This window comes from Episyrphus balteatus, chromosome 2 (assembly GCF_945859705.1).
Source record: "Episyrphus balteatus chromosome 2, idEpiBalt1.1, whole genome shotgun sequence".
Taxonomy (NCBI): domain Eukaryota; kingdom Metazoa; phylum Arthropoda; class Insecta; order Diptera; family Syrphidae; genus Episyrphus; species Episyrphus balteatus.
Genome location: NC_079135.1, coordinates 100,892,196 through 100,919,628, shown reverse-complemented (window position 1 = coordinate 100,919,628; position 27,433 = coordinate 100,892,196). Strand labels below are relative to the sequence as shown.

At 27.9% G+C, this 27,433-nt stretch overlaps 2 protein-coding genes across 4 annotated transcripts in view; one reads left to right on the top strand and one right to left on the bottom strand.

The window, feature by feature from the left end:
• Positions 1-27,433, bottom strand: part of LOC129911835 (otoferlin-like) — a 194,726-nt gene that overhangs the window by 143,919 nt on the left and 23,374 nt on the right. The gene's annotated exons all lie outside the window — the stretch shown is intronic.
• Positions 20,784-27,433, top strand: part of LOC129911836 (glutathione hydrolase 1 proenzyme-like) — a 126,558-nt gene continuing 119,908 nt past the window's right edge. Inside the window, exon 1 of the mRNA XM_055989804.1 lies at positions 20,784-20,804. The gene's annotated coding sequence lies outside the window, so the exon portion shown is untranslated. The remainder of the gene's footprint in view (positions 20,805-27,433) is intronic.

Sequence of the window (27,433 nt, the reverse complement as noted above, 5' to 3'; positions counted from 1 at the left end):
CCCTGCACCTTCATTGGGTGTCATGCCACAAATTTCCAAATATTTTGGAATTTAAAAAATATGTATTTCAATTTTTTGTTTTTTTTTTTTGAAAAATAAATTTTTTGAAATGGGTTAGTGAAATATTTCGAGTTTTCGTCTTGAAGAAGTGTAAATTAATTTATTTCTTCAAAATGACATAGGTACCAACTTTTTTGTTGGAAAATGTTAGAAAATTAACAAAAAAATATTTTTTTAAAAAACGTAACTAATGATTTTAAAATTTTTTTCTAAAAATTCTTTATCATTTTTGACCTGATAACGTCTTATAAATCGATGAACCATGGCAGCCACCACAAAAAAGTGACGCCATTTTCTAACATTACACTCTCGCACTTTCGCAGTGCGGCAAAAAATTTCAATCAAAATTAAAAATAAACTATTAGAGATACAAAAATCTTCTATAGCTTATTTGAAAGATAATAACCTAAAGCTAAATCCATATGAAGGATTTTTAAAAATCGGTCATTTAATAGGACAAACAGGGGTAAAACGGAAAGATGAAATTTGGGCTAAAATCTAAACGCGAAGTAGCAGAGAATTGATTTTTTTGCTATAGATAGATGAAATTAATTTAAAAATAACTGCATTTAAGAAAAAATTCTAAAAAATTTTAAAACTAAGCTATAACGTTTTGTTTGAACGTTGTACACGCGTTGGGGCTATGACCAAATGATGATTTTGGGTAAAGGAAATTTTTTTTTAAATTCTAAAGATGCCAGGTGAAAGATGAGGGAAAAAAAATTAGGAGTCTGATACGGATTTTTTCCAACACTCTGCGTTTCGAAATATGAATTTTTGAAAAACACCCTGTTTTTTAGGGGTATTTTTGGGTAATTTTTGATTTTTAGCTTTTTTTTGGAGCGTTAAAAAAATCTCAAACTTATAGGACATGTAGGTTTTGGCTTTATACATACATGTGCAATCTTGGAATCGTTTAGTGAGTTTTGACTGAATAACCGAAGAAACAAGTTTTTAAAACACACGTTTGTTGACCGTTTTTAGCCGATTCTCATCGTTTTTTATTTTTATCTTAAGTATATGGAGTAATGATAGACCATGACCACGACTAAATGTGTGCGAAGTATCAATTTTTTTCGTAAGCACAATTTTGAGATAACGGTAAAATAAAATTTTAGAATTCAACAGGTTATAACTTTTGACCAAGAGCAGATAGAAATTTTATTAAACTTTTATGAGCATCCTGATACAATTACCTTTCATTTGGTATATCATACTTAACGGTAGACAAACTATAACCTACACAATGTTTAATCAAGAAACTTTCGAAAAACCTCAAAACACCAGTCGAGATATGTTGATCATGAACAGCCACCAGTGCAGTGTGGGAAGTACCGTAATCTCAGTCTGGAAATTCGACATGGTTGACTTTAAAAAATTCTAACTTCTCTTGTAGGCATCTTTGAAATGAGATTGATACGTCATATGAAAGGTGAAATAATAAGCTTTCACATTGTGTATATTTTTATAGGTTGTCAAACAAAAAAAAATTGATTCCATAGCCTGAGAACATAAAAATAAATGTTTTTTTTTTCTTTTTTTAATGAAATTTTATCGAGTTCAAAAAATTCTAGCTCTTTTTGTAGATGTCTCATAGACCTGATCGATATATATATTATAAGACAATAAGCTTTCAGATGGTATAAAATTTATAGGTTGTTAGAGAAAAAAATGGAATTAATGACGTGAGAAGATAATAATTCATGTTTTCTTTGCTTTTTTTTTTATGAAAATGATTGTTTTCAATAATTTATTTTTATACTTTATGCGCATTGTAAAAATTTAAAAATGGTTTTATTCTTAAGAAGAAATACTTGGCTTTTAAATTGCATAATTTTTTTTGTAAGCTTTTAAAATAAAAAAATTAATATAATGAGAAAATAAAAAAGGTATTTTTTTTAGCTTTTTCTTGTAAATTATGATTGTTTGAAAAAAGTAAACGCTTCAACTGACTAATTTTAAACAAAAGTACACAACCTGTTTTCTGAGGACGTTATCACGTAAAATTATCGTCCGTAAACCAGATTTACAGACAACCTCTTTTTTCTAAAAATTCTTTATCAATTTTTACATTATTAGAGAGGAAAGAAGATAAGAAATATTATAATTTTCCCAATTTTCTTGTATAAGAAGCTTCAAGATTAGAGCTTCTACTGGTAAGGTAAAGACAATACATTTTGAATATATATTTAAAGCATGTATTCAACTGTTAAACTTGTTGAGACACCGATTTTTAAGAAAGTGCACAAAAGGCAGAATTAAACATTGAAATAAGAGTATTCTTATTGAAAGACATAAGTTCGCTGATTTAGTTAAATAAATCAGTAGAAAACTGTATTAATGGTGGCAAACTATTAATGACCAAATAAGAAACAGTCAAAAGATCTTTTACTATATGCAAAATTCAATACGAATAGACAAAACAAAGAAAAACTGCACTAAAAGAAAACAGGCACATTTTGAGGAACTCACTCACCTTAAATCCCGAATTGATCTCTAAAAGCCTGGAGTTGTAAATGCAATCCTAAAAATTTCATTAGCAAAAGAACAATACGCATGAAGCTCAGATAAGACAATTTTGAAATCTTTACCAAATTGGAAAAAAATTAATCATAAAAAGAACAACTAAGTACGCTTAAGCTTATATCATTCTGAAACAATGTCTTAAGCACCGCATTCGAACAAATTTCTTTCTTTTCTCGATGAAACGGAAAAGAACTTTTATCGCCCCGTAAAAATTTGTTAAACTTTGTTTAACGTTTGTGTAGTTTTGTCAAAACATTTATTTTTATTTAAATTGCATGACCTTAATTTATACATAAGGATTATATTTTAGTTTAATCAAATGAGAATCTTTTGAAAAGAAACTTTTTACTTGCGATATAGGATCAAGTTATGCATTCGTACAAAAAAAAGTTGAGATAACATTTTTCCATGACATTACGATGGTAGACAATGCCAAAAAAGTGAGTCCCGGAAGTCCGTCTGTCTGTCTGTCTGTATAAGGAGCTACAGCCTAAACTTGGTATGTAGCGTTATTTGGCGACTCTCCAGAGGGGTTTTTGGAATTAATTTTTTTGGACCAAAAATAACGGTACTTGTCATATACCGATTTTAGTAAAATTGAAATATCTCAAAAACGGATCGTTAGTTTTAAGCTAAGGTCTATCTTATAATGAAAATTTTTTTTTTCGAAAATCATTATTAACGGTACCTGCCATAGAACCGTTTTTTTTTCAAATCCGATTATCTCCGAAACTGCCTATTCGATTTCAACGAAACTTATTGTGAAGAAGCATTTTTATAATTTAAATATAAACCAAAAATAATATTTCCAACAAAATGATTTTTGGATTTTTAAAACAAATTTGAAATTTTTTTTTTGAAAAATCAAATTTTCGAAAATGGGACATTGAATTTTTTTGAAATTTTGTTGTTAGATGTTGATTAGTGATTTCTACAAAATGGCATACCAATTTTATTTTAAAACTTTTTTTCCAAAAAATTATTTATAAAAAATTAGTTTTTTAAAAAACGGCTCTAACGATTTTGAAATTTTTTTTCTTAAAATGCATGTTATTATATCAATCAAAACCGCATTCTTGTTTTGGAGGGCAATTTGATTATAGATTTTATTTTATTTAAAAAAAAAAAAACGAATTTTATTTTTTTTCCAAATTTCTATATAAAAAGTCTTAAAAATTTAAGCAACTTTAACTCTAAGAGCAAGTTCGTGCGACCCAGTCGTGCATTTTATTTTCGTTGTAATAGGAACACAAAAGTATACATCAACATCCATTGAATTATATCCTATTTATAATTCATAACCTATGCCAAATTATGTTCGCATTCGTGCGTACAACAAATTTTCTAAACAAAACAATTTCCATAGTTTACACTGTGGTCAATTGAGTTAATTTTATTGGTTAATTATCCACTTGCTGTTGTATATACGTTAAAAAACTTTGCTAACTTTATTAAGACTAACGCATGACCAGGACAGAAAAAAAAGGATGTTGAGAACATTTTTGTTTTTCTACAAAAAGTTACCCTTATCCGCATTAATTGGGTTCAAAGCTCTTATGCACGAGTGAACAAATTGAATAAAAAAAAAAAACAAATTTACACTAGAGGGATGTGATTTAAGTGCTGTGAAATGGAAAATTGAGTGGCCTGTTTTTCTAGTTTGACTTGTAGGGTAATTGAGCTCATTGGGCTATATAATCTCTTGAATCTAGAAAGAACAATGATGGTTTGAAAAGTCTCCCGTATAAAATAAATTACTTTGATCATAAATAGAAGGTACTACCTGACTACTTATACGTGTAAAGGGACATTACAAAATATTGAGGTATCTTCTGAGTATGACAGTTGTTGAATTAATGGTTCACTGCTTCACGAGTAGAAATGTAGACAAAAAAAAAAAGTGTAGGCACTCAAAAGATAGAACTTTTTTAACGTAGGCAAATTTATTATTCTTAATAATGTGAGTCTTAAATTTCTTTTGTGTCAGAGAAAATGTCTGCTGTCGACGTAGTAACAAAAGGAGACTTTTGAAATTTTAATAAGATAAGAGAAAAAGTTTCGTCCATCAGGCATGTACCAACTTCTATTAATTAATTATTTATATGATTTGGATCTGTGTGAGACTTTAATGGAAATGTTGAAAGACACGTTATAAGGATTTGCATAGAATTTCAAGGTTATTTAAAGCTTGAATTAGAAAAATCTATTAATGTGGCTATTTATTAAATTTAAAGGATCATCCTTGAACAGGTTTGTAAAAATATCAATTGAAACAAAAAAAAAAATGCATTTGAAATATGTATTTGAAAAATATTGCAAACAAAAAAAAATGCATTAAAAAAAACAAGTTTTTGCTACTGAAAAATATTTGTATTGAAATAAAATTTTTATTGCAAATAAAATATTTCGCAAAAAACAAAAATTCATTGTAGTCCGGTCAATTTAGACATCCGAGGTTACATTAATTCCCAGCAAGCTGAAAATTGGTAGGATTGTTGGAAACACCATCATAAATTAAATCTAAAAAGTCCTCATCGATCCGAGGTGTGGAAAAAAATTTACGGGGGGTCAAAGGTCACAAAAACTGGTTTTTCACGATTTTCAGCAAAACGGTAAGTCTTATCAAAAAAATTTCAATGCAAGAATTGTAGACCAGATTATTATATATAAAAAGTGTCATAACACTTTTTTTCCTAAGACCCACCGTTTCTTAGGTATAACGATTCAAAAAATTGAAGTTGAGTCGAAATCGTCATAATCAGGCCTATTCTGAAAAAAATCTCCCAACTAGTTCTCCTAAAAGTTCCTAAAATTTCATTATTTTTTAGCTTGGATTTCGTTCTTCAATGGTTAAGAATATGGGGAAAGCAAAAAAAAATGGAAATTTTCACCATTTTTCCGATAGGGGCCCTTAGACGAGAATATTTTTAAGAAAGTTGGCCACTTAGGTTTCCATAGATTTATTTTATACCACAGGTGTTTAAAATTTTTCATAAAATACCTTTTTCACATTTTGCATCAAAAAACAGATTTCAAAATTTTTTTTACAAAAATGTGCAATAGCTGTGCAGTTTTTTAAGCATTTATGTACTCATACAATTATTGAAGAAAATTATAAAAAAAAGAAATAAATAAAATTCATTCATTCGTGGTTGTAGTGAACGAAAACATAAAATGATAAAATTTAAAATACACTGAACGAAAAAAAGCCAATATTTTATGAACTGGTTGTGATAGGACTTTTTTCTATCTGTTTTTAGAACAGTCATAAGAGTGGCTATCAGCCGCCTTAGGGTTATCCATTCTCTATCGGACACCCTGTATATGTGCAGACCTATTCTAAACAAAAATTCCCAGGGAAATTTGTTTCGGGAGAAGGGCCCCAATCGGGCAAATGGTGAAAATTTCCATTTTATTTTTCTTTCCCATATTCTTAACCATTGAAGGACGAAATTTAAGCAAAAAAACATAAAGAAATTTCAAGATCTTTTCAGTTGGGAGTTTTTTTCAGAATAGGCCTGATTATGAGGATTACAACTCAACTTCAACTTTTTGAATCGTTATACCTAAGAAACGGTGGGTTTCAGGAAAAAAAGTGTCATGACACTTTTTATATATAATGACCTGGTCTACAATTCTTGCATTGAAAATTTTTTGATAAGACTTACCGTTTTGCTGAAAATCGTGAAAAACCAGTTTTTGTGACCTTTGACCCCCCGTACATTTTTTTCCAGACCTCGGATCGATGAGGACTTTTTAGATTTAATTTATGATGGTGTTTTCAACAATCCTACCAATTTTCAGCTTGCTGGTAATTAATGTAACCTCAACCCCTTATTTTAGTCTAATTTGACCGGACTATTGCAAATATAAAATTTTCTGCATTGACAGAAAAAAAAAATTCAATATGTGCTTTAAATAGGTATATTTTTTTTTGTATATTCGTCGAATTTCTTAAAAGTTAGGAGAGTTGACCGTATATTAGCTAATTTAACTATAATATTTAACCAAATGTATGGTCAAATAGCCAAAATTGTAAAAAATTCGAAGAATATTAAACAAAAATATTTAATGCACAAATTTTGCATTGAATTTTTTTTTCAATGCAGAATAATTTTTTTAATGCAAAATATTTATATTTGCATTAAAAACTTTAATTTGAATGCAAAAATTTTTCAGTTGCAATAACATTTTTTTTTATTTGCAATAAATAATTTTTATTAATGCAAAAATTTTCAAGTTGCAAAAAATATTTTTAAATGAACATTTTTTCTCAGTTACAATAAATATTTTTTTTTTATGTAAAAATTTTTTATTTGCAATAATTTTTTTTTTTTTCATTTATAATGGAAAACAAATTCTTTAAAAAAATATTTATTTTTTACAACCCTGTCCTTGAAGCATTTTTTTACTATATGAAAAAGTATGCTCTAATGATTCCAGCTTTTTTTCCGACTTACAATTAGGTACCTAGAATTTTTTCCTTTTTTTGGTGCCTCAGGTTTTTTTAATTTAATTTAATTTAATATTTATCATTTTTAGCTTACCTATCTACCATAAAAAAACAAACAAAATGACTATGAATTTCAATCAATCAATTTGAAATACACCAAAAGCCATTTAATTTATTTTATTCGATGTTGTTTTGTTTTGTTTTGTTTGAATTAAAATATACAAACACAATTTACATTAAACAAATTATATATTATTGATTTTTTATCGGAAGTCAAAGTGAAACAGAGAGAGAGGAATACATTCAGGGAATACCTACCTAAAAGCTTATACAACCCCTATATCAACACTAATAAACAATTTAAATGTATAATATGTATAAAGGTAGAAAATGTACATCCGTAAATCTCCCCACAGACAACAATGAAATAACAAAACTATACAACTTCGAGTGCAATATCACAAAGCGAAAGCACATAGCACACATTCTCTCTTGGAAATAAAAATTCAATTTGAAATTCAATTATTTAAATTTTGCAAAACATCAGCATCAGCAACAGCGAAAAATGCTCTGAACATTTTCCCAGCTGCTGCTGTTATCTGAAGCATCATAGGAATATTCTTCCTTGCCACTTTGCAAATATTTTTGCCTCATTCCTCAAATAAAAAAAAAAAAAATAACATCCCAACGCAAAGCAAATGTTTCACAGGTATTATTTCCGTTTGATTCAACTAAGTACAAGAACAATATATACAAAACAAGACCCAATGTGGAGCATGGAGCCTTTTCTGTATAGGTAAGGTATTATAGTTTTACAATCTTTCAAGTATTATTACACCACCAACCCAACATCAATGGTGATAGAATAAGGCACGTATCAATGAGGGGGCTCTGGGAGAGTCAAAAATATCTAATTTTTGAATTGAATTATTTAGTATGAAATCTATAGTTACTGGGGTACTTGCTCTTATTGTTCAAATTATAATAATATTTACTAACCGTTGCTAATTTATTGATTTGATTATATCTATATCTAAAAATATACCTAAAAAAAAATTTTCTTATTTTGTTCCAATTTTTTTTTTTTTTTATTTTAGTACAAAAAATCATTTAAAAGGATAAGAAATATGTGCCTGTAAAGTTAAAAAAAAAATATTTCTAAAAATGTCAGTTTTCGAAAAAAAAGGCAATGGTTATATCTATGTATGTAGGGGAAGGTGGCCTAAAATGGCCCCCCTAGGGAAAATGTCCTATATCTCGAAAAACAGTAGCATTCAAACTTAAATGCTATATACTTTTCAAAGTTTAATATATTACTCTCACATTTTTTTCATTTGCGAGTTGAAAAAGTTTCAAAAAGTATTTAATTTTTTTAATTTTCAAGACGTCTACAAATTTCACTGATCAAATTTACCCGGGTAAAATGGCACACTGTCCAAACATACGTGATTTTAAATGCAAAATTGAGTCAAACGGGCTTCTTTTCCATTTTCTTGGAACAAGTGGTGCTTAATCCCCCCAGATCTTTCATCGAGTCATTCAAAACCCAGTTCATGTTGGTTGCTCGTCTCGTTTTTGTAGTTTTTGCAACTTTGAGTGATTTTGATGCTTTTTTCCAGGTTTTTGACAGAATCAAAATCAAGGGCTTTCCTCAGTCCAGGACTTCCTCTCTGTGCATCGTTCATAAATAGCAACTATTTTCACTTTAAAAAAATGAAAATGTGAAAAAAAATTTAAAATGACATGTGAAATAGGTATGCCATTTTACCCAGGCACTAAGTATGCCATTTTGCCCATTTTGAGTTTTTTCAATTTAATTTTTACACCAAAAAATTTAAAATCGTTTTAAACCAAATTATTTCAGTACATTATTAAGAAATACTTCATGCGTACACACAATAACTTCTTTTTCGAAAATACAATGTTTTTTATACTTTTCTTTTGAAAAAAAAATTTCACAAAATTTTAACGAGTGTACTTTTTGATGTGGATAGAGACCTGTCAAATTTCAAATAATGGCTTGAAGTTCCTGAAATTTCGTATATGTTGGTTTTGCCAGATAAACTAAAGAATCGCGTTCATAAAACTTTCTAATTATTTTCGATTTTCACGATTTCTAGCAAGGGGGCCATTTTACCTTGGGGTGCCATTTTAGGCCACTTTCCCCTACATATATCTAAAAATATACCTAAAAAAAAATTTTTCTTATTTTGTTCCAATTTTTTTTTAAATTTTAGTACAAAAAATCATTTAAAAGGATAAGAAATATGTGTCTGTAAAGTTAAAAAAAAAAATATTTCTAAAAATGTCAGTTTTCGAAAAAAAACGGCAAAGACACATTAATCGAAATCTTTCGAACTATTTCAAGAAAAATGCAATAAATCGAAAAATTTGGATGGGAGGTACAAATTCTTGGTGAGATTTAAAAAATAAATGTACCAAATTTCAAGGAAATCCGTCCACCCATTTAGGCTGCAGCTTCATGTACAGACGCAATAATAAATTAGTTCGTTTTTTGTTTTACCTTTTCCTTTTACAATTTACAATGTATATTTTTATTACTATGAAGTAGTAAAACATTTTTTTTTTTGATTTTTTACGGCTTATTTTTTCATATGAAAAGTTTGTAAACATTATTTTTTTGGGGATTTGAATATTTCAATTCAATTCTTAAAAATTTATTTCGAAATGGTTATGAAAAACTGTGTTGTTAACAAATAAAAAATACTGTTAAAACGGAATTAACCTAAATCCACATATCGAGTTCTGAAATTTACATAACATAACAAATTTAAGGAAATATAATTATGTATAGCTAGGAACAAGTATCTTAGTGAACAAAGGACATATTGTATATTTGAACAAACTGGTCTAGTGTCAAATGAAACTTTTGCTGGCGAAAATCATAAAAATTTTAAGCCACGAATGTCAAAAAATATTTTTTGAAAATCTTTGGAGAAAATTTTTTAAAATAAATATTTTCGAACATTTTTCACACCGAAAAAAAAAAAAACAATATCAATTTAACATTTTTTAAATATCAGCCAAAAATGCTCTATAAAATGTGTTTTATGATATTTAAAATGTTAAAACAACATTTTTATTATCAGGATGATATTTAAATGGCACATTTTGGAAATTTTTTTTGATATTTTACTATCATTTTTTCATATCAATTTCTCATTCCAAATTATTGAAAAGTATTAAATAAAAAATTCTTAATATGTACTAACTTAAAGGCGCTTTGTGTTTTTTCGAAGTAAAATGTATGATTTACTGAGAAAATTTGATCTACAATAAGATTTTACTTCACATAGTTTGGGAGAAAATAACAAAACAATTATATCACCTATAATAGAAAAAAATAATATCAATAAAGAATATCAATAAAGAATAAAGAATATTCCCTTTCAGTAATGTTTTGAAAAAAGAAAGAAAATTCTTAAAATAATAAAAATAATAAAAATGAAAAGGAAAGAAATAGGTTTCATTATAATAAAACCTAAAACGTAAAATCTAGTCAACAGTGATATTTTAATTGTCAAAGTGAAATTTTCACTATCCACTTAAACTTTAAAAAATGTCAAAATGATATTTTAACTGTCAAAGTGAAATTTTCACTATCCCACCTGAAATTAAAAAATGTCAAAATGATATGATAAAATATCAAAATTGATATTTTAATTGTTGGACGACTTTTGTCACTGAAAAATGTTAATTTGATAGCTGTTATTATCAAATTTTTTTTTCGGTGCAAAAAAAAAACTCATAAAACCAAAATTTCAAAAAATGTATGTGTACTGACCCGTTTTCAAAAAATTGATATTTCTTTCTTTCTTCAATTTGGCATTGCTGATTTCAAATTTGCCTTTATTTATGTTCTAGTAAATTCAGTTTGAGTGATACAGGTACTATCAAAATGCTTAAAAAGTAGCAAAAAATCGTTTATAGAGATTTTATCTTATAACAGAAACATCTCGAAAACGCGAGCTGATAGAAAAACTCTGATTCAAGTTCAGCACACCAAAAACCTTCGGAAAAGTTCATCAAACATACTAAAACGAAACCTTTGTTGCCAGTGTAGGTAGGTAATGGTTCAAAAAATATATTTTTTTATTTCAATAGCAGGATTTTTTCTTGAAAATTGTTGAGTCTTAAGGGCTTAACATAAAGTTGATGTTTTAGAAGTTTCACGAAAAACTAATTAAACGTAGCTAAATTATTCACAAACTAAAACGGTAATGTAGGAGAGAAGTACGCGCATTCTCCGTTACCATTTTTATCTGGGATTAATTTGGCTACGTTTGATGAGTGTTTCGTGAAATTTTAACAACATCGATTTTATGATGAACCCTTTAGTCTCACTTTTAAGAAAATTGATTGGTTTTTCAACGCGATAAACTGGAAACAGGTTTCGTTTCTATGGAATGACCAATTGGTCATAATATATGCGTCATGTGTGATTGTAGAAAGTAGTTTTCCTATTTTTTAATTTTCTCAACAACTAGAGGGCTTAACAACATATGGTTTTCAGTATTTGATAAGGAATTTATTGTGGTAGTTTACTTTATCGATTTAACCCGTATTGAAATCCATAGTCTTGACAAAAATAGTATTAAATGTGTTTTTTTCATACTTATTTTTCACAAATGTTGACTTTGAAATCGATTATTTCGAAATCCATTGATTAAAATAACTGGATTTAAAAACTCAAATTAAGTGTACAATTTTAGCTTTTGAAAAAGGTATCATTGATAACTGTAAGTGTTGCCGTTGTTTTTTTAATATATTTTTTAGTAGTTTTTTAGAAAATTACCCCTCCCGCCTAAAGGGGGGGACATAGACCCACCCTCCCATAACAAAAAATGATTGTATTAAATACCTCTACAAAATACAGTTTTCAATTCTCGGCGCCCAAGTTATCGTACTCGAGCCTTGTGCTGATATGAATTTTTCCCGAAAAAAAAACACGTTTACGGGGGGTATCTCGAAAAATTAAACTAATCCGATTTTGGTAAAAACGTATTATTATTGATGAGGCCTTCAGGAACAAAGCCTCATTTTTAGTTTTTGTCGTCATTTTAGGTCAACCTTAAACTTGTTCAGGCTCACTGTGCATGTGAAATAAAATTCATACATAAATACATAAAAGTCAAATACATAACGCTCTTTTCGGCTATTTTTGCTTTTGAAAAGTATGACTTGAAAAAGGGAATAGGTACCTACATAACTTTTCAACGAAATATATGAAGCAGTTATTAATTAAATTATCCCACGCCTCTTTCCCCCCCAGATACCGCACGCGCTGGGGTCCATTTACACCGAGTATGATGGCACTTGCGGTGGCTAGTCATATCGGCACTTAAATTAGAGTTTTTTGAAGAAAAAAAATAAACACGAGATAAGAGCGGGGCTGCTTATTACAAGCAGATACAAAATGTAAAAATAAATATGTAACTATATGGGAGCATGGGGAAACATACAACCATATAGAAAAAGAATTAAAATAAAGTATTAAATAAAGTTAAAATTTAAAAATAAGTAAAAAAAATTAAAAAAGTGTAGAAAAAAAAACAATAAATAAAATAAAAAAGCATGCTTATGCACTTGTTAGATCAGTAAAAAAAATAAAAAGTCCAGTTTCAGTTTCTCTTTTACTATTTCACTATTTACTAATCTTTACTAATCTTTAGGTCCAAGAGGGCTATGAAATACCATATAGTAGGTTTTTTTGTGTGATCTTGCTGTTATTACAATCAAAAATATTACAATTTTTATTAACATTCCTTAACATTCTCGTAATCGGTTCATTTTTGCCATAATCAGTTCTATGAAGAGCTTGATGAAATTGCGGGGTCGTTCTGAGAGAATAGGAACTTACGTTAAAACTAATTTGCTCGAGGAGGGTGGAGTTTTCAATTACATTACATAAAATTTGGTGTATGAAAATAACATCGGCAACTTCGCGACGTTTTTCTAAAGATTGTAAGTTAATGAGTTGCAAACGTTCTTGATAAGGGGGCAAGTTGAAATTATCAACCCACGGAAGTCCTCTTAAGGCAAAACGGAGGAATCTACGCTGTACTGCTTCAATTCTCTTGATGTGGACTTGGTGATAAGGGGACCAGACTTGGCTAGCATATTCAAGTAAAGGCCTCACAAACGTGGTATAAAGTGATTTCGTAACGTAAGGGTCAGAAAACTCTTTAGACCAGCGCTTGACGAAACCTAAAGCAGAATTAGCCCTAGATATAATATTGTCATAGTGGGATCTGAAGTTAAGTTCATTATCACAAATTACACCCAAATCCTTAATGGTTGTTACTCTTGAAACAATACATTCATTGATAAAATAGTCACGTGGTGGAGGACGGAGTCGTTTGCGGGAATATGTGATTGCTTGGCATTTTTCAACATTAAGATCTAAGTTATTTTTCTGACACCAAACAAAGAAATTGTCTAAATCAATTTGCAAAAGCAAAGGGTCGTTTGACGATGAAATTGTCCTAAAGATTTTCATATCATCTGCGTACGTAGAGACTTCACAATGCTGAATGACTGATTCTACGTCATTGATTGTCAAAATAAAAATTATGGGGCCTAAATGACTTCCTTGTGGGACGCCCGACTTTGCAATAAATGGATCTGAGATTGAAGATCTAAAAAGTACTTGATATTTACGATTATAAAGGTATGAATTCATCCATTGAATAAAACCGGGAGGAAATCCTAGAGCTTTAAGTTTAAACGATATAATTTTATGTGATATTCTATCAAACGCCTTGCTAAAGTCTGTAAAGGAAGGAAATTTAAAAAATCCTTTTCATATTGTCCTACTGAAGAAAAAGGTATTAATTTACAAAATTATTTGGATTAATTCTCAGCTTTTATCTCATCTTTGAACTAAAAATTTAATTCTTTCAAACTATTTTTTTTTTAGTCTTTTCCCAATTCTTTCCAGGAAGCACTTTTGTTTGAGTTTATTTTCCTAACCTTGTATTTTGTCATATACTTTCGCTATTATTTATTTACAAGGTACGAATAATGTGTTATACCAAACATACACACACATATACAGAAACACATTAACCTACATTCATAAGTTTCACCCTAAGGTCCTTAACAATTTGTGGCCAAAATCTCAGTGTTCATCCGATGGCATTTTCAAAATCAAATATTAATCTGAAAATATCGAAATATAAAAGAAAGAGAGAGAAGGCGATAGAGTACCTACATATTCCTACTGTTGTTTTATTCTATAAAATAGCTATCATTTGCGTAAAATTTCATCTCCTGTTTTGTCCTTTTTTGGCTGGAATGTGATTTAATAATTCATGTACCGGGTTGACCCAGATTTCGTTGGTAATAGGTCTTTGAATTTGAAAAAGTCAAATACCCTCGGGGAAAAGCATTTTCTCTCTGTTGCTCCAAATTAGAATCCATGATTTTTTTGTAGGTAGTCCTTTTTAAAATTGAAAAGTTTTTTTTTTTTTTGTTTTAAATTTAATTTTGTTGGGGCAAAAATTTAAAACAGAATCTTAAAAAAGAAGGACAATCAAGATTATTAAAAAAGTTTCAGGGGTTATCAAGTTTTTTCATTTTTTGTAAATGTAAATGGACACTTTTGATTTGATTGAGAGCCTCTTAATATTAATCCTCAAAGGATGTGGAATTTATTGTCGTTCGATGCAAAAATCGAAATATTTTCATAGGACATTCGGACGCACGATGATAGAGTGTGTTGGCGTTTTTTGATTGAAATATTACGTCAAGCTTTCATTACAACCGTCAATGTGTTGCAATCAATTGAAACCATGAAACAATGTCCTGCGTCATCTTTGTCACATTTCATTTTCAAATTGATAGGAATCTTTTATGGAAGACAGACATGGACTTTGAGCATCAGCTAGATACAAAGGCACGTTTGTCATGCAATTCGTTCGTCCTGGACATAGACATTTCAATTTTAACACACAACATGTTGAGGGTATTATTTTTAGATTCTCTGGTTTATGGTTGCCATGGATATTATTAATTGCGCTATTATTTCCTTAATTTTAATTGGCATTCAAAAGGGCCTATTCAATAGACTATATAAGGAGTTGACACAAACAATTGGATTTAAATATAAAACCCATATAAAATAAAAGAAAAAAAAAAAAACACAATATGTATTAATGTCTTGTAGTTTGTTTTTACTTAAAAAAAAAATTAATTTTTAGTGGAATGTCCTTAATTTGGAGGAACTAAGTACCTATTAAAAAAAAAAAAAACTTCAAAAGAATAAGCAGAATATAACAAAAATTGGGTTTTTAGAAGATAATTATTAAAAATGGTAAATTTAAATAAATTCTCGAGACAAAAATCAAAATGGCAACTCTATAAACTTTTCCAATATGTTCATTACTATAATATGGATACGAACCTATGGGAATAGAAGACCTTTCGAGATAATTAAATAAGTGTCAGTTCAGTCCCACTTTGATAATAGTCTCACAACATTATGATGGTGTTGAAGAGTTTTGTTAGACAAAAACTGAAAAGGCTTTTGAAACGGGTCAATTTAATGGTCTCTTCTCTATTCCCTAGATGTCAGTTAAAAGGTTGTCATTACTAATTTCAATCATCCATAAATAGGAATTTAAAATCATAACATGTAACTAAGGATTGAAGTATTTGAATGATTTTTGTGAACATTGTTTCAGTAATTTATATTGAGGTAAACTTTATTATCTTACCGAATAAACCTGATTGATTGGCATAGTGAACAAAATTTGAGGTGTTCCATTCATTGAGCGCGATAGCCGCTCATTAATTGGTGTGTAAAACAATTTCCACTTTTTTGGAAAATTATTTCAGGGTATTTCTCGATTTTTCCAGATTGTTCCAATTTAAAAAAAAGAAAAAAACCTAACTATTGTTTTTAATTGATTTTTTTAAAAGTTGTTTCTGGATTCTAGTGGTTCAAGTCGTTCCTAAAATTTTTTTCAAAATTTTGGATCTTAAAATAAAATATTTGGAATTTTAGAGGTCAAAAACAAAAAATATTGCTTCTTTTTTTCGTTTTTTTAAAGTTTTTATTTATTATATTTTTGTCAAAAAAGGTTATCAGTTGATGTTTTCTAAAATGTTCCAGACTATCGTTTCCTAATATGAAATTAGAAATACTTAGAAAACAAGTCCAAAATTAATTCATACAAAGAAGAATGCCCAAAAACAAACCAGCATTGACTTATTTTAAAGAATTTTGTGTGAATCTATCATATTTTTTAAGTGCCACGCATATTTTTACTTGCGCAACAGAGGAACTATTGAGCAAGATTGAAACAACAATGAAAAAAATTTCCAAGGTGGAGAATGCCAAAAAGTGGGTGTCGCAATTTTGTTTATCTGTCTCTTTCTCAAGCTTCATCCTAAGTTATTATTATTGAAGCAATTTGTTTCAGACATGGTAGTTAACCCTTTAGAACCCAAGCTATGAAAATCAATATTAAAAAATGTTTTTTTCGGTATTATCGGGTCAAAAACATCACAACTAAGAAATATGAATAGCAAAAAGTTATTTTCCAAAATAATAAATAGCAAAACTAATGTGTTTTTCTCATGTAATATGCACTGCCTATGACCACCAAAAAATGTCTAACTATAATGTGTGCTACTTCTTCTAAGCAAAAAAACAAAACAGTTTCTGCATTAACATTTTTTATATCTTTTTTTTTCAAAATTATGACCATATATAAAAAAAATTTTGTTTGCAAAAAAAAAAATGTGAATTCCGGTCCCTTTCTCGATAAAAAAAATTAAAGGTATGATATTTGACTAACTTTTTGTAATAATCCAGTAACAAGGCATTATTATCTTTCAATTAAGCCATCGTAACCTAAAAAATTGTTTAATTTAATATTTTTTACGAATTTTTAAAAAAATGTTACATGAGAGTAACGCTGGGTCCGAAAGGGTTAAGAGTTGGGGGTAATTCCCTAGAGAGAATATTGTTTTTTAAGGATCATTTGACCAAAATGAAAAAAAGTTTTTTTTTTTTGTAATGCCGCACATAAAATCCTACTTAAAAAATATTGAGTCGTTATTTACGGAGCCTGTCTGATTTCTAAGTTTCTCAAAGATTTTATGTTGTACAGAAAGACTTTAGGAACCTTTACTTAAAATTTTCAAAAATATCAATGATATCAATTTTTAATTTGAAACAATTTTTTTTTGTAAATCGATTTTTTCAAAACATTTTTTAGAAAAATTGTTAAAAGATGTTATTTAATCGGCAAAATGGAATACCTTTTGTTTTTTTAAACGGTTCCTTCAATATTAATAAAAAACTGTATTTGGAGGTTAAAAATAATTTTAAAGGTGTTTTTTAATTAATATAACAACTTTTATTACTTTTTTATATTTCTTTTAGAATTTTAACGAAATTTGAAGTAACTTCCTTAATTCTTTTTAATAGATATACATAGTATGTATTTTGTAAGAAAAAAATATTTTTTGTTGTAACTTGGTCAGAAAAATTTATTTTTACTTTTTTTTTTCTTTACATGTTTTGTGTTCTTTTATTCATAATTTGTTTCCTTCAAATAATTTTGTCAATTTCTATAGTGATATTTTTAGTTTATCATTGAATTTGAAGATTTTTTTAAATTTCCTTCTAGCCCGACTGTTACTTGTACACGATTTATTTCACTATAGATCAAATGCTTTACGATCTATTAAGGCTAATCTGATGTAGGTATGTATGTCAATGCCTTCTTTGAAATTCAATAATTTTTAAATTGTTTTTTTGGTTCAAAGCCATTCAAAAAGGATAAAGCCATTAAGAAAGATTTGTTTTTGCATTTTTTTGAAGTTATACTTCTTTAGCGGCGGTGAGCCATAAAAATTTACTTTTTGATTATGACGCGATCGATATCTCCGAGACTGATAATTGAGCAGCAGGGCTGTCGTTTCACCTTTAGAGTTGGCAGTACTCTAGTATTTAAAAATGCAGTACGTCGCAGTACGGCAAAAAAATAATCTTTTTTTTATCAAAAAACAAAACCGACTTCCATGGATCAAAAATGGGTTTTATGGTTTTTCTAATAGTTCCTATTGCTGTAACTAAACGAAATTGAAATGAGACTACATCGAAGCCACCAGCTATCCAATACAAAAAGAATTATCAAAATTGATTTACTCTGTCCAAAGTTATGCGGTAACAAACATAAAAAAAATATATATATATATATACAGACGAATTGAATACCTCCTCCTTTTTGGAAGTCGGTAAAAAATAGATTTAAATGTGATGGAAGAAACAAGCGATAGATTTTTTAGATTTTTTTTTCAAGAAAAATGAGTTTTTAAGGTTTCACTTCTACCACGTGTGAATTGCACACATGATTTTTGTTTTTTCCTTTATGCTTGAATTTTTTTTTTCTTAAAAAATTAGCCCTGGAAATTTGTATTAAGATTCTTAATTTAAAATTATAAAGGCTTTTTCATGCATAACCATTTTCAGGGAAGTCAGATTATCTTGGTTTAAGGTAAGGAGATCTAGCATTAAAAAATTTTTTAAGATCCCCATAAGCTGAGATTGTTAAAAAATTACGCTTTTTGATTATTTAATATAATAAAAAAAATATAAAACAAAAATAATAAAAATTAAAAATATTAAATGAAATTAATTTACATGTACTGAGTGAGAACTGAGAAGTATAACTTCAGTAGCGTGTACATGTGTTTTTTAAGTTAATTCTTAAAAATTAATATACTCTGATAAAAAAAAAACTTAAATTAAAAATGTTTAGACAAACTCTTTCATTCTTATGGAATAACTTCAGTTCTTAACCATTTCCAACCCATATCTAGCCCATTTAACTCTCTGAGAAAAAATTGATTTACTTCTATTCTAAAAATAGAAAGTATTTGTTTACTTTCATATCTTCTGTGTATGTACAAGTACATACAACCTATTTAAATGTAACAGGTAGCTACATCGTCTTTGTCCTTAATATAACTGACTATATCACATTACTTTTGTTCTTTATTCAGATACTCTTATAAAAATAAAAACTTAATGGAAACTAGCTACTCGTATAAACTGCTGCTAAAATTATACATACAACCAAACCACTATATAACAATAAATATTTATTCTTATTCTGCTATTATATTCAAAGTAACAAGCTTTTCTTTGAATTGTTCTACTATTTTCATAATAAAATCCTTCTTTTGTTTTTAACTACAATAAGAATTTAAATATCTCAACGGGGAAGACACACCCTCTCTTTACCTTGAGCAAAGAAAAATCTCATTATGTATTGTTTAAGTATTGTGTAAGCCATTTTTGAATGCCTAATTCCATTTAAGACGAAGAATCACACCTTACATAATCATAAAAGTTTCAAATTCCCAAAAAAAAACACAAAAAAAAAACAACAACAAAAAATGAAACAAAAACTTTTCTTAAGGCCAATTATGACAATTTCCTCATTTTGCGTGGTAGGTGAACCTTTCTTGACAGATAATATAAGAATATATTCAAAACACTGACCTTGTCACTTCAGAAAATTTTTTTGCAACCTAGTAACTTTGAAGAGCAAACAGGCAACGTCATACCTTATAATCCGTTGGGAAATTAAAGCCTCTTCCTCTTACCCTTTTCATTTGACTTGTTTTGGTACCTTTCCAAAAATTCATTCACAATGAACGCAGCCGATAGGAAAAGACTCGTTTCTTTTTTATCTAAACATAAAAATGCGTAAGACACCTCAACCTTTTCATCAAATTTAAACCCTAAGCTGCCCATTTTTTTTTCTTTACTCAGGAAGTTATAATTTATGCTTAAGGCAAAAAAAAAAAAGGATCAGAAATGTCAAAAACAAATACCATAAAGATGACACGGGCCCGAGACACTTTTATCCGTAAAACGGTTAGCAGGTATAAAACACCCGCCCTCGTCACAGTCGTCGTTAGAAGTTGTATAATTAGATTTTGTTGTTGTTCTTTTGAAGATGAAAATCTACAGGCTTTTGAATAGAATGACAACTCGTAAGGATAACAACTTAATTTAGTTAATTAGCAATATTTTTTTGAGCGTATAAAATGTCGTCAAGTAAGTTGTTGCCTGGCAGATGTCGGTCTTAATTTGTGTATATACGTTGCCTTTACACGTTACACCGTCTATACCCGTAGAAAAAAGGCATATCATTTGACGCATCTATCATCGACTAATTTAAATTGAAGAAGGGAAAATAGCAAAAAGTTGGAGAAAATTAAAATTGATGTTTAAAGTTTTGAATCCAAGAAAGTTTATGTGATGCTCATTCAAGGATTTCTTCAAAAGGATGTGATATTTGCATGTGTTTTTTATAAAGCAAGTTTGCTTGGATTTTTGTTATGATAAAGTTAGAAGGGAAGGTTATGATTTTGAACAAACTAGCTAACTAAAAAATGTTTAACTTGTGTAATGGAGTAATATGTTTTTTCTAAGTTGTAAAATAAATACAAAAAATTTATATAGTTTTGAAACTCAATTAAGTTTTGAAGAAAATATGAAATATCCATTTTAACGTTTTCGCTGCATTTTTTTTTTATCTTAATTCTAAAACACACTTTTAAAAATCGCTAGAATCATTTGACAAAAACAAAAAAAGAAAACAATTTTCAAAACAAAAAAAAAAACTGGTATGGCATTTTTAATCTTAAAATCAAATTTCAAAAGAAAAAAAAATAAATTGCACGACTGGGGTCGCACGTACTTGCTCTTATGCTTAAAGTAACTATAATGTTAAAGCTTTTTATTCAAGAAATTTAAAATTCGATATTTTGAAGAAATTTCATAAGTAGTATAAAAAAATTAAATCTGTTTTTATAATTAATAAAACTCCGTTTTAAAATATCTTAAAAAAAAAACAAATATGCCATTTTATTTCTCGTATAAAAAGGTATTTTTAGAAAAAAAATTTTGAAAATTGTAGGAGCCGTTTTTTAAAAAAATAATTTTTTATATATAAAATTTTTTTAACATTTTTCAAAAAAAAAGTTGGTATGCCATTTTAAAGAAATAATTAATTTACACATAAAAACTAAATTTAAAAATTTTTCATTGATCCGTTTTCAAAAAATTGATTTTTCAAAAAAAAATTTTGAAATATTTTTTAAAAAACCAAAAATGCGTTTTTTGAAAATTTTCTAAAATTTTAATATTATCTTTACTTACACACTTTTGTATAAAAATTTTCATTTAAATCGGGTTAATTTTGTAAGAGATATTCAGAAACGAAAAAAACCGTTCTATGACAGGTACCGTTAATAACGGTACAAAAAATATTTTTTTTATTTAAAAAGTTGGCCCTTATGTGTAGTATTACACACAAAAATTTTAATCAAAATCGTTAGAGCCGTTTTTGAAATAAATTAACTTTTCTATTTCCGTTATATGGCAGGTATCGTTAGTTTTGGTCATAAAAAAAAAATTTCAATTTCCCCTCTAGGGAATCACCAAAAACTGCTAACTACCAAGTTTGAAGAAAATCACTTCACTCGTTTAGGCTGCAGCTCCAGATAGAGACAGACGGACAGACAGACAGACAGACAGAATTGCCGGACCCACTTTTTTGGCATTCTCCATCATCGTAATGTCATGTAAAATTGTTATCTCGAGTTCGATTTTTTTTACGAATCCTAAACTTGCCCTATAGTACCTATATCGCAAGTAAAAATTGAAAAATTAATTAAAAAGAAATCATATGACACTTATAAAACAAATTTAGGTATGAAAATTTTTTCATGTAACGAAGTTGAGTTTTCTAATTATTCGGACCACGAAATTTTACACCTATATTATTTTGACCCATTTACCTACATTAAATTGCAACCAACAATAAAAAAAAAATTTTTTTAATTATTTTCACTCAATTTTAGTACCTGCTAAAAGAACATAAAAAAGTATCGCAGGTTAATAACATTTTTTTTTTTCAGAAAAGAATTATGTACCTTAAAAGTTAAATATTTTATCTGTATGTTTATTAAAAAAAAGGAAGCACTCACAAAAAAAAGTTTACGAGGTCATAAAATAAACATAATATAAATCATAACCGGGAAGAAAAAGAAATCTCAAATTACAGGACAAAAGTGTATTATGCTCTCTAACATAATAAAATTTTTATTTAATCAATATTTGTTCCAAAAGTGTAGAAAGGATATCCGAATCCAAAAGAGAATCTCTGAGAAATATTATCTTTCGTCCAAACAATGCAATGCAAAATCTTGTCGTAATTGAAATTATTGAAATAATTCTCTTAAAGCTACAAAACTTAATAAACAATTCCTTTATATATCCTTAAAGAGGATAGTCTTTTCTGTGAAAGTCAGAAGAAGTTAAAACAAAGTAATTTATGTAGGCAAGTACCTACCTTTCTAATCATTGTTGAACATAAAAAATAAATTGATTTATAATTTAATACATTTGGATATATTCATGAGATATCTGTTTTCAAGGTTTAATGAACATAAATATAGAGAGTAAAATTATTACGATGGCTCCTCTTATTACACAATGACACTGTGTAATACGTTTTCAGAATTTAAATATTGCTTTAAATAAGTCAATGTAAATTATCGTGCGAGAATAAATTCAATTGATTTTTTCAAATTTTTTATGAAGCACACATAATTCACTTTCCTCTAAAAACCAATGAATAAATGTAAAAGAGTACATTTACCCAATAAACGGTGAGAGTTGTTTTAAGAAATTTCAAATTTTTATTTACCTAAGAAAAATGTAAAAAAAAAATAGTACACATACGCCACAGTGACTGTTGAAAAAATCAAATGAGAATATTGATAGACTGAAACCAATTGTGTGTAAGGGCTTTTCTTTTTTTTTTTCGTCAAACCTTAAAGAAAACAGGTTATTAGAACATAATCTATTCTGCAATTCGATTCACGCGAAAGTCTTATGTAAGAGTGTTTTAAATGACGGTTTAATAATATAAATTAAAACAAACAATTTATCTTAAAAATTAATCTAATAGAGGGAGGCAATGATCTACTAGTGAGAGATAGTAAATCACGTGAATCGAAAAGCGCAATAATGGTAAATTTATGAAAATACGATAAAGAGATAAACACTAGTCAACAAAATTAAACTTTTTTTGCCACAAGAACCAAAATATACTTTTCTGAAGGTTTAAAACCTAGAAACCGTGAAAAAAGATAACGACCAAAAAATGGCAAAATTTCAAAATACCCAAAATATAGCAATAGCAACTAGCAAGTTACACCACTATAATAGTAAATTTTAAAATGTCCTAGTTTAGTTTTAAAAACTCTACGTTTGTTTTTTTTTTTATACTCAATCATTGAAACATAATATTTAATTAGTTTATGTTTAATAGATAGATCTTTAAGAAAAAATAATAAGGTTTAAAATAGTTTTAAGATCAAAAAAAAAAGTTATCCACATGAAATATTTTAGAAAAAAGAAAGAAAAAAGAGCAAAACTTAAAAAAAACTAAAGAAAAGTCATAATTTGACATTTTAAGAAATTTCATAAGAATTAAAAAAAATATATATAACAAAATTTGTTTTTATGTATAGTTAATTTTGACAACTTTTATTTTATTTTATTTTATTTTATTTTATTTTATTTTATTTTATTTTTTATTTTATTTTATTTTATTTTATTTTATTTTATTTTATTTTATTTTATTTTATTTTATTTTATTTTATTTTATTTTATTTTATTTTATTTTATTTTATTTTATTTTATTTTATTTTATTTTATTTTTTTTTTTTTTATTTTATTTTATTTTATTTTATTTTATTTTATTTTATTTTATTTTATTTTATTTTATTTTATTTTATTTTATTTTATTTTATTTTATTTTATTTTATTTTATTTTATTTTATTTTATTTTATTTTATTTTACCTGTAGCAAATCAAATATGTCATTTGTTTTCTTGAATAAATAAATAAATATTTAGAAAAAAGAAAATTTTAAAATAAAATTAGAGCTTTAAATAATTTTTAATATCATATACAATGGTCGGAAAAAGTATTTTGACAAAATGAACATTTTTCTAACTGATGAGAATAATCTGTATAACGGTTAAACATAAAATAAGGAAGTTGACGGTTATTTATTAAGTATATTATGGTGAATCTCACGATGGTCAATGGCAGTCATTTAGTTGGTATTATGCTTCGAGGCTGCATTTTTTGTATAAAAAGTACTAAATTTTGAGGGAAAAAAGTATTTTGACAAACGTTCTTTTTCAACGTTGGTAAGGTAAGGTAATGTATTATACGTGTTTCAAGCACGTATACAACTGACAGACTTGTTAAGGCCCCGGTTTGTAAAAAATTGGACAAAACGGCGGAACTTAACATTGAAATTAGTGCATCTTCTGTTGCAAGTCATAATTTCTGTGTGTCTGTTAAAAAATCTGTAGAGAATTGAATTTATCGCGGGAAACTAAAAATTACCAAATATACAAACACAAAAATATAATTATACTATTCAAAATTTACCACAAATGGACAAAAAACGAAAAAAATGCACTCAAAAAAATTGAAGCATTTTGAAGAATTCACTTTATCGCGGATTGTCTCCAAAAAGTCTGAATTTGGAAATGCCATTCTTTCATCAAAAACCTTGTAAGCTAAAGTACCCTTTGCATTGAGCTCGAAGAAGACAATTTTACCATGTTTATGGGAAGATAATACAGTATTTATCTCATAAAACAAAAATTGAAAAAAAAATTTAATTCTCAAAGGGACATGTTGTTGTGCTTTTCGCTTCTGGAACAAACTTTACCAAATTTTCACGGAGCTTCAACAGTTCCTTTTCGTTTCCCATATCATTGATATAGAAATTTGTGAGAATGTGGTCCATAAAAGTTTGTTTTTGAATGAAAGAAGCATACCAATATGTTCCTTTGAGAATTCAGTTTTTTTCAATTTTTCTTTTATGAGATAAATACTGTATTATCTTCCCATAAACATGGTAAAATTGTCTTCTTCGAGCTCAATGCAAAGGGTACTTTTGCTAACAAAGTTTTTGATGAAAGAATGGCATTTCCAAATTCAGATTTTTTGGAGTAAATCCGCGATAAAGTGAATTCTTCAAAATGCTTCAATTTTTCTTAGTGCATTTTTTGTCCATTTGTGGTAAATTTTGAATAGTATAATTATATTTTTGTGTTTGTATATTTGGTAATTTTTAATTTCCCGCGATAAATTCAGTTCTCCACAGATTTTTTAACAGACACACAGAAGTTATGACTTGCAACAGAAGATGCACTAATTTCAATGTTAAGTTCCGCCGTTTTGCCCAATTTTTTACAAATAGGGGCCTTAACAAGTCTGTCAGTTGTATACGTGCTTGAAACACGTAAAATGCATTACGTTACCTTACCAACGTTGAAAAAGAACGTTTGTCAAAATACTTTTTTCCCTCAAAAATTAATACTTTTTATACAAAAAATGCAGCCTCGAAGCATAATACCAACTAAATGACTGACATTGACCATCGTGAGATTCACCATAATATACTTAATAAATAACCGTCAACTTCCTTATTTTATGTTTAACCGTTACAGATTATTCTCATCAGTTAGAAAAATGTTCATTTTGTCAAAATACTTTTTCCGACTGTTGTATTCTTTTTTACTTGCGATATAGGTACTATAGGGCAAGTTTAGGATTCGTAAAAAAAATCGAACTCGAGATAACAATTTTACATGACATTACGATGATGGAGAATGCCAAAAAAGTGGGTCCGGCAATTCTGTCTGTCTGTCTGTCTGTCTGTCTGTCTGTCTGTCTGTCTGTCTGTCTGTCTGTCTGTCTGTCTGTCTGTCTCTATCTGGAGCTGCAGCCTAAACGAGTGAAGTGATTTTCTTCAAACTCGGTAGTTAGCAGTTTTTGGTGATTCCCTAGAGGGGAAATTGAAATTTTTTTTTTATGACCAAAACTAACGGTACCTGCCATATAACGGAAATAGAAAAGTTAATTTTTTTCAAAAACGGCTCTAACGATTTTGATTAAAATTTTTGTGTGTAGTACTACTCATAAGAGCCAACTTTTTTAATAAAAAAAATATTTTTTGTACCGTTATTAACGGTACCTGTCATAGAACGGTTTTTTTCGTTTCTGAATATCTCGTACAACATTAACCCGATTTTAATGAAAATTTTTATACAAAAGTGTTTAAGTAAAGGTAATATTAAAATTTTAGAAAATTTTCAAAAAACGCATTTTTGGATTTTTAAAAAATATTTCAAAATTTTTTTTTTGAAAATCAATTTTTCGAAAACGGATCAATTAAAAATTTTGAAATTTAGTTTTTATGTGTAAATTAATTATTTCTTCAAAATGGCATACCAACTATTTTTTTGAAAAATGTGAGAAATTTTTTATATATAAAAAATTATTTAAAAAAAAAAACGGCTCCTAAGATTTTCGAAATTTTTTTTCTAAAAATACCTTTTTATACAAGTAATAAAATGGCATACTTGTTTTTCATTTTAAGACATATTTAAAATGGTATTTAATTAATTATAAAAACAGATTTTATTTTCTACACTACCTATGAAATTTCTTGAAAATATCAAATTTTTCCTAATTTTATTGAATAAAAAGCTTTAACATTAGAGTTACTTTAAGCATAAGAGCAAGTACGTGCGACCCCAGTCGTGCATTTTATTATACAGGGTGTCCCAAAAGTAATGGATCAAACGAAATATGCTGATAGGCCAACTTATGGGCTCTCAGAATTTTGTAACTTGTTCATCCCAAATCCTTACGGTTTTCGATTTAATGCAGTTTTTATGAAATTTCGAAAAACCCCGACTTTGCATCAGTATTTTGCTTCCTCCGCTCATAATTGATTTTTGTTTTTTACAATTCTTCCTCTAAAACATTGCCTAATAATAAGAAATAATTAATTAATCAAAATATTTTTAATTTCATACCCCATTTTGCTGCAAACTAATTAACAGTTCCATGTTTTATAAAAACTCAATTTCTTACTTTTATTTCAGAGCAGCATCCCGAAAAAAATTTGTATGGTGTGATATTGGTTCATTATTTTAAAAACTTGCCGTGTTATTGCAGTTTTCAAAAATGTATACAAATTTTCAAAGTTGAAATTAGAACGAAAGATATTACAATTTAAATGCAACAAAACAGGGCTTTTCAGAGAAAAATAACAAACAAAAATCGAAACTTTTATTCAAAAAGAAATACACAAACAACAGTCGAGAAAATGTGTTTATTTTTCTTTGTTATTTTTCTCTGAAAAGCCCTGTTTTGTTGCATTTAAATTGTAATATCTTTCGTTCTAATTTCAACTTTGAAAATTTGTATACATTTTTGAAAACTGCAATAACACGGCAAGT